This window comes from Polypterus senegalus, unplaced genomic scaffold (assembly GCF_016835505.1).
Source record: "Polypterus senegalus isolate Bchr_013 unplaced genomic scaffold, ASM1683550v1 scaffold_9596, whole genome shotgun sequence".
Lineage (NCBI taxonomy): Eukaryota > Metazoa > Chordata > Cladistia > Polypteriformes > Polypteridae > Polypterus > Polypterus senegalus.
This window is the reverse complement of record NW_024377034.1, coordinates 1-7,171: the sequence shown is the minus strand read 5'-3', so window position 1 is coordinate 7,171 and position 7,171 is coordinate 1. Positions and strand designations below refer to the sequence as shown.

General features: G+C 46.9%; 1 non-coding gene and 1 pseudogene across 1 annotated transcript; both read left to right on the top strand.

The window, feature by feature from the left end:
- The first annotated feature begins 1,835 nt into the window (after positions 1 to 1,835).
- LOC120519237 lies at positions 1,836 to 1,997 on the top strand. The gene has a single exon (XR_005631419.1). It is a non-coding gene; the product is annotated as a U1 spliceosomal RNA (small nuclear RNA).
- A 4,738-nt stretch (positions 1,998 to 6,735) lies between these two features.
- LOC120519238 lies at positions 6,736 to 6,888 on the top strand (annotated as a pseudogene).
- The last annotated feature ends 283 nt before the right edge of the window (positions 6,889 to 7,171 follow it).

The window sequence follows — 7,171 nt, the reverse complement described above, 5'->3', positions numbered from 1 at the left end:
GGCCTAAATGTCCCAGGGACGATGTAAAGAAAAAAATAAGTCAGTATGGAATGTAGTGGACTGCCCTCACAGTGGCAAGGATATGGAAGGAAGTAAGGCAGAACATAGTAGACATCAAGCTGGATAGAGACTTGGGTGTTTGGGAGGTCAGGAAAAGAGAGGTCGAAGAAAGATTGGGACCAATAAACGGATAAAGAAGTATTGTGGAAGGCAAGGTGTATACACAAATAAACAGAAAGTTTTTTCCCAACAGAAAATAATTGAATGATCAGAGAAACCTCTCGCTTTATGAGAAAAACATCTCAACTTTGAAGCCTCTTTTCTAAACGACAGCCCTATGTTTTTTTTTTTTTTTTCTCCTTCCCCTGTCTGTCTTCATTTTTTTTTTTTTTTTTTTTTTTGCCTTTTTTTTAAATTTGAATGTACGTTGTCCTTCTTGGACCCCCTTCTGTCGGCCTCTCGCCCGCCACCCATTTAAGACCCCCTGTTCCTGCCTCCTCATGGATGGATGGATGGATAGAAAGACAGATAGATCTCGTCCAGCTCTTCAGACGGGAGCCTGCAACTTCAAAGGGGGATCGTCCAGAAGGACCAGCAGCCTCGGTCCTTTCCAACCTGCAATCCCACAGTGCATCAAAGGAGGGCAAGCACGCTCAAGTCTCGAACGTGTACCCAGGGCTGCCCCAGATCACTGGCTGCCAAAAGCCCAGCTTCTGATAAGGGTGGAAGGAGGAAAGAAAAGACGAGGCGAAGGCGACTCCGTGGCAGAAAGGCAAAAGCTAGGCACTCGGATTCCCAGGCGGTCTCCCATCCAGATAACCGAGCCCGACTCGCTTAGCTTCCGAGATCGGACGAGATCGTGAGATGTATGCGAAACGAGGGCTGCTCGTTTTTCTCCCAAATAGGCAACTGTGGAAGCCCTTTTTAAACGACAGTCCTATGTTTTGTTTTTTTTTTTTTTCCTTCCCCTGTCTGTCTTCATTTTTTTTTTTTTTTTTAATTGCCATTCTTTTGAAATTTTAAGTTATGTCTTTTGAATTAGAATGTGCGTTGTCCTTCATACTGATCCCCTCTGTCGGCTCTCGCCTCGCCACCCATTTAAGACTTCTGTTACCTGTCCACCTCATGGATGGATGGATTGATGGATGGATGGATGGATGGATAGATAGACAGAGAGATCTCGCCAGCTCATCAGACGGGAGCCTGCAACTTACAAAGGGGGCATCTCCAGAAAGAACCAGCAACCTCGTATCCTGCTAACGTGCAATCCCACAGTGGCATCGCGGAGGGCAAGCACCGGCTCAAGTCTCGAATGTACCCAGCTGCCCCAGATCACTCGGGCGGCCCGGCGCAGGTCTTCCTGAGGGTGCTCTGCTGCGCAGCGAGCGCTCACGCCGAGGGCTTCTTCCTCTCGGTCTCCGGAGCGCAGGGTCGCCTTCCTCTTCGCAGCTTTGCCTCCTGCCTCCTGTCGCCGCCTGCCGCCTGTCTTGCTGTTGGCGGCTGTTTCTCATTCAGCATCCCGCCCAGTCCTACCCTCCTGTTTCTCTTCCAGCCAATAAGCTCCAGCGATGGGTGGCTGGTTTGCATAAGAGCGAGTGCACCTGGCTCAGTGAAACCTGTCAATCAAGGTGGTGAGGTCGGTGCAACCCCAACATCCGGGTCACGGTGCACGGGCGCTGGCAGCAGCTAGCTCCGCATGCGCTGGCCCCGAGGCCAAAGAAGCCTCAAGGACCCCAAGAAGTTCCGAAGGAGGCCGAAGGACCGAGGACTGTGCTGGGGAAACCTCCGCCGAGCGATGAAGCTGAGGAAGGGAGGATGAGCCGGCTGTACAACTCATACTTTACCTGGCAGGGAGATACCATGATCACTAAGGTGGTTCTCCCAGGGCGAGGCTCATCCATTGCACCTGGGTGTGTGACTCAGCGATTTCCCCAAATGCGGAAACTCGACTGCATAATTTGTGGTAGTGGGACTGCCAGGCTCCCCTGATAGTCCTGGTTCAAAACAGACTGAAAACATGCTTTCAATTATGGAAGTGGTGCTTACGATTGAGAAGCAGGAGCCTGTGAGACAACGGTTTGGGAGCTTTAAGAATAAATAAAGAAGTTCCAAAAAATCAATCAATCAATCTGTCTGTCTGTCCATTTATTTATTTATTTTAAGGACCCCGTCTAATAGAAAAATTATAATAAAATAATATTAATTTAAATTAACTAATCAATGTATGATTTATCTTAAGGACCCCCACACACATAATAAAATAATAATATAAATAATCATTCATTATTTTTAGTGCCTCTTTACTGATTTTAAGCGCCTTTGCTGCCAAGAGCCCAGCTTTGACACAGGTGGAAGGAGGAAAAGAAAAGACGAGGTGAAGGGCTACCCTGCTGGCAGAAAGGCAGTGCTTACAGCACCGGTATTCCCAGAAACGAGGGCTGTCCTTTTTCTCCCCAAATATGCAACTTTGGAAGCCCTCTTTTCTGGAACGACAGGTTTTTTTTTTTTTTTTTTTTCACCTTCCCCGTCTGTCTTCATTTTTTTTTTTGCCATTCTTTGAAATTTTCGAATGTCTTTGAATTAGAATGTACGTTGTCCTTCATGTGATCCCCTTCTGTCGGCTCTTCGCCCGCCACCCATTTAAGACCCCTGTTACCCGTCTCCACCTCATGGACGGATGGATGATGGATGGATGATACATAGATAGACAGATAGATCTCGCCCAGCTCTTCAGACGGGAGCCTGAACTTACAAGGTATCGCTCCAGAAGGACCAGCAACCTCGGTCTCTAACGCAATCCACAGTGGCATGGAGCTAAACGTGAATATCGGCAAGTTTCTAGCAGCCTTTGTCATTTTCACAAAGCATTCACCAGTTGTTCGAGCTCCTGTGGGAGTTCCTGAGACTTAGTGGATTCCCCAGTTGCTGGATATCATGGCCAGCCCGACACTGGTACTGTGAGTGGTGGAGACAGAACCTCTGTGTTTTTCCCAGTTGATTCTGTGGTTCGGGGTGTTTCTTGCTCCTACTTTGTTCAGTGCTTGTATGGACTGGGTGTTGTGCAGGGTCATGGGGTCTCAGCGGCTGGGGCATCTGTTGAGAAGAAAGATTCATGAATATTGACTTTGTGATGATGCTGTGATTTCGGGAGTCAATGGAGGCTCTGATCAGGTGCCAAGAGACTGAGTGAGGAGTCTGAGTGTCTGGGCTTGTGAGGTCCTGATGAAACCAACAGCCAGGCCTTTAATGACCTCTTGGGCACAGATATCAGCAGTGTGTCTGTTTGCGGAGAGGTGTGACCTTGTTGAGTGGTTTATTTACCTTGGCAGTGACATTCATGTCCCTGGTGACTCTTCCGAAGTCAGTAGACAGATGGAGAGCTTGGTGGTCAGTGAGGTCACTGAAAGGGTGTGTGGCCCCAATATCTCTCTGAAAAGAACAAGGGCCAAGTCTTAGAGTCCTGAGCTTCCTTTCTGCTATATGTTTGGAGACATGGATGCTCCCAGTGACCTGAGATGAAGACTGACCTTTGGTACTGTGCCCTTCGGAGAATCCTTGGGACCGCTGGTTTTACTTTGTGTTCCCATGGAACTGCTGGGGAAATGGAAGGAAAACCACTAGAAGAATAAGGTTGTCAAATGTTGTGAAAGTATTGAAGAATACGAGAGATGGAGGGAAAGAAATGGGGAAAAAGATAACCAAAAAAAAAAAGCAGGATTTTGGAGGTTAACAACTTATCAATAGAAGGGAAGATATTGTGATGAAGGCAGTTACAATCCCAAAACTATCGATTTAGTCAAATGTGTTTTTTCCACCAAAGAAAATAGTAAGAAGAATTATAAGAAAGTGTTTTGTGTTCTTATAGGGTTCATACGTGAAAATTGGCAAGAAGGAAGGTAATGAAAATGGAGGAAAGAGGTTCAATATAGAAAGGAGTTGACTTTAAGACACACAGCAACTGTTGTTAATATGACATTAAGTAAATTGAAGAGGATATGATCAGATATCTGCTAGAACAGAATTCAAAAAGCAAAAGAGCCCAATTAAATAAGGAACTGAGTGCCATCTGCAGGGCAAGTGGCAGGAGGACTTTGGGCACTGACATGAAAATACATAGAGGGCTGTTAAAATATTAGGGATCCATTTTGAGAGGAGAAGGAGGGAAGAAGAGACTGGAAGGAGATGGAAAGAAAGTTATAAAAGCTCACAAGTCTCTGGAGGACTAGGAGACTAACATATGAGGGCAAAATTTTACATGTCAATAATTTGCCCAGGCTCTTTTTTCTGGCAACAGTTTTTTTACGGACAAAATATATTCTAAGGAAAATCGAAAGACAATGTTTTTATTTTTTTGGGAGGTCTACAGATGAGAAGGTCGCAAGACAGAAAGTAAAGAAACAAAAAAGGAAAGGGGGAGAAAGGTTTTCTGGACTTAAGGATCTTGTTAAGATTGAAATACACGCCGCTACATATCCTTGTTACAGAGCGGGAAAGGGAGGGCAGCTGGATTTAGCCAGGTACATGATGTGGTCATCTAAGAAGGTTTGGGCTTTATAAAACCCAGAACAAGAAACCATATGAGTTTAGATTACCCAAACTATACAGGAGGTTGATGGACTGTATCAAAGATTGTGGGCTTCAGCAGGATGAAAAGGACTTGTGGAGGAGGTGGAAAGAATTAGTGGAAAAGTAAGGAAGAGAAGCCAGTAAACATTACTGGGAAATCTGAGAGGAATCTAAACTGATATGGGAAAGATTTGGGGAAAGTTTCCAAAATCAAGTAGCAGATATAGCCTGCTGGCTCGCCCATGAAGCACTAGAAACCAACCTGGCTTTAAGTAAAAGAAAGAATTTACTAAGGGCCTAAATGTCCCAGGGACGGATGTAAAAGAAAAAATAAGTCAGTATGGACATGCAATGTGGGACTGCCCTACAGTGGCAAGGATATGGAAGGAAGTAAGGCAGAGACACATAGTAGAATCAAGCTGGATAGAGACTTGGTGGTGTTTGGGAGGTCAGGGAAAGAGAGGTCGGAAGAAAGATTGGGACCAATAAACGTGATAAAAGAAGTATTGAAGGCAAGGTGCATACACAAATAAACAGAAAGTTTTTTCCCAACAGAAAATAATTGAATGACTAGAGAAAACCTCTCGCTTTATGAGAAAACATCTCAACTTTGGAAGCCTCTTTTCTAAACGACAGCCCTATGTTTTTATTTTTTTCTCTCCTTCCCCTGTCTGTCTTCATTTTTTTTTTTTTTTTTTTTTTTTGCCATTCTTTTAAATTTGAATGTACGTTGTCCTTCATGCTGATCCCCTTCTGTCGGCTCTCTCGCCTCGCCACCCATTTAAGACCCCCTGTTCCCGCTCCTCCTCATGGATGGATGGATGGATAGAAAGACAGATAGATCTCGGCCCAGCTTCTTCAGACGGGAGCCTGCAACTTTGCTAGGGGGGCATCGTCCAGAAAGGACCAGCAGCCTCGTGTCCTTTCCAACCTGCAATCCCACAGTGGCATCAAAGGGAGGGCAAGCACCGGTCAAGTCTCGAACGTACCAGGGCTGCCCCAGATCACTCGCGCCAAAAGCCCAGCTTCTGATACGGGTGGAAGGAGGAAAAGAAAAGACGAGGCGAAGGGCTACCTGCTGGCAGAAAGGCAAAGCTTACGGCACTCGGTATTCCCAGGCTGTCTCCCATCCAGTACTCAACCGAGCCCGACTCGCTTAGCTTCCGAGATCGGACGAGATCGACTGGTTCAGAGTGTAGGGCGTAAACGAGGGCTGCTCGTTTTTCTCCCCAAATAGGCAACTGTGGAAGCCTCTTCTAAACGACAGCCCTATGTTTGTTTTTTTTTTTTTTTTCTCCTTCCCCCGTCTGTCTTCATTTTTTTTTTTTTTTTAATTGCCATTCTTTTGAAATTTGTTATGTCTTTGAATTAGAATGTCGTTGTCCTTCATTGATCCTCTGTCGGCTCTCTCGCTCTCGCCACCATTTAAGACTCCCTGTTACCTGCTCCACCATGGATGGATGGATTGATGGATGGATGGATGGATGGATGGATAGACAGAGAGATCTCGCCCAGCTCATCAGACGGGGAGCCTGCAACTTTACAAAGGGGGGCATCTTCCAGAAAGAACCAGCAACCTCGTATCTCTAACGGCAATCCCACAGTGGATCAAAGGAGGGCAAGCACCGGCTCAAGTCTCGAACGTACCCAGCGCTGCCCCAGATCACTCGGCGGCCTCGGCGCAGGTCTTCCCGAGGTGCTTGCTGCCGCGTGCGAGCGCCACGCCGAGGGCTTCTTCCTCTCGGTCTCCGGAGCGCAGGGTCGCCTTCTCTTCGCAGCTTTGCCTCCTGCCTCCTGGGTCTGCGCCTGCCGCCTGTCTTGCTGTTGGGCTGGTTCCTCATTCAGCATCCCGCCCAGTCCTACCCTCCTGTTTCTCTTCCAGCCAATAAGCTCCAGCGATGGGTGGCTGGTTTGCATAAGAGCGAGTGCACCTTGGGTGCTAGTGAAACCTGTCTAATAGGGGTGGTGAGGTCGGTGAACCCCAACATCCGGTCACGGTGCACACGGGCTCTGGGCAGCAGTAGCTCCGCATGCGCGCTCCCGAGGCCAAAGAAGCCCGCGATCCCAAGAAGCCTGAAGGAGGCCGAAGGACCGAGGACTGTGCTGGGGAAACTCTCCGCCGAGCGATGAAGCCGAGGAAGTGGAGGATGAGCGCCGGGCTGTACAACCATACTTACCTGGCAGGGGAGATACCATGATCACTAAGGTGGTTCTCCAGGCGAGGCTCATCCATTGCACCCGGTGTGTTGACCCCGCGATTTCCAAATGCGGAAACCGACTGCATACATGGTAGTGGGGACTGTCAGGCTCCCTGATAGTCCTGGTTCAAAACAGACTGAAAACATGCGTCAACTATGGAAGTGGTGCTTGGGCGAGGAAGCAGGAGCTCAGAGACAACGGCTTTGGGGGCTTTTAAGTAATAAATAAAGAAGTTCCAAAATCAATCAATCAATCTGTCTGTCTGTCCATTTATTTATTTATTTTAAGGACCCCGCCAATAGAAAAATTATAATAAAATAATATTAATTTAATTAACTAATCAATGTGTATTTATCTTAAGGACCCCACACACAAAATAATAAAATAATAATATAGAATTTTAATC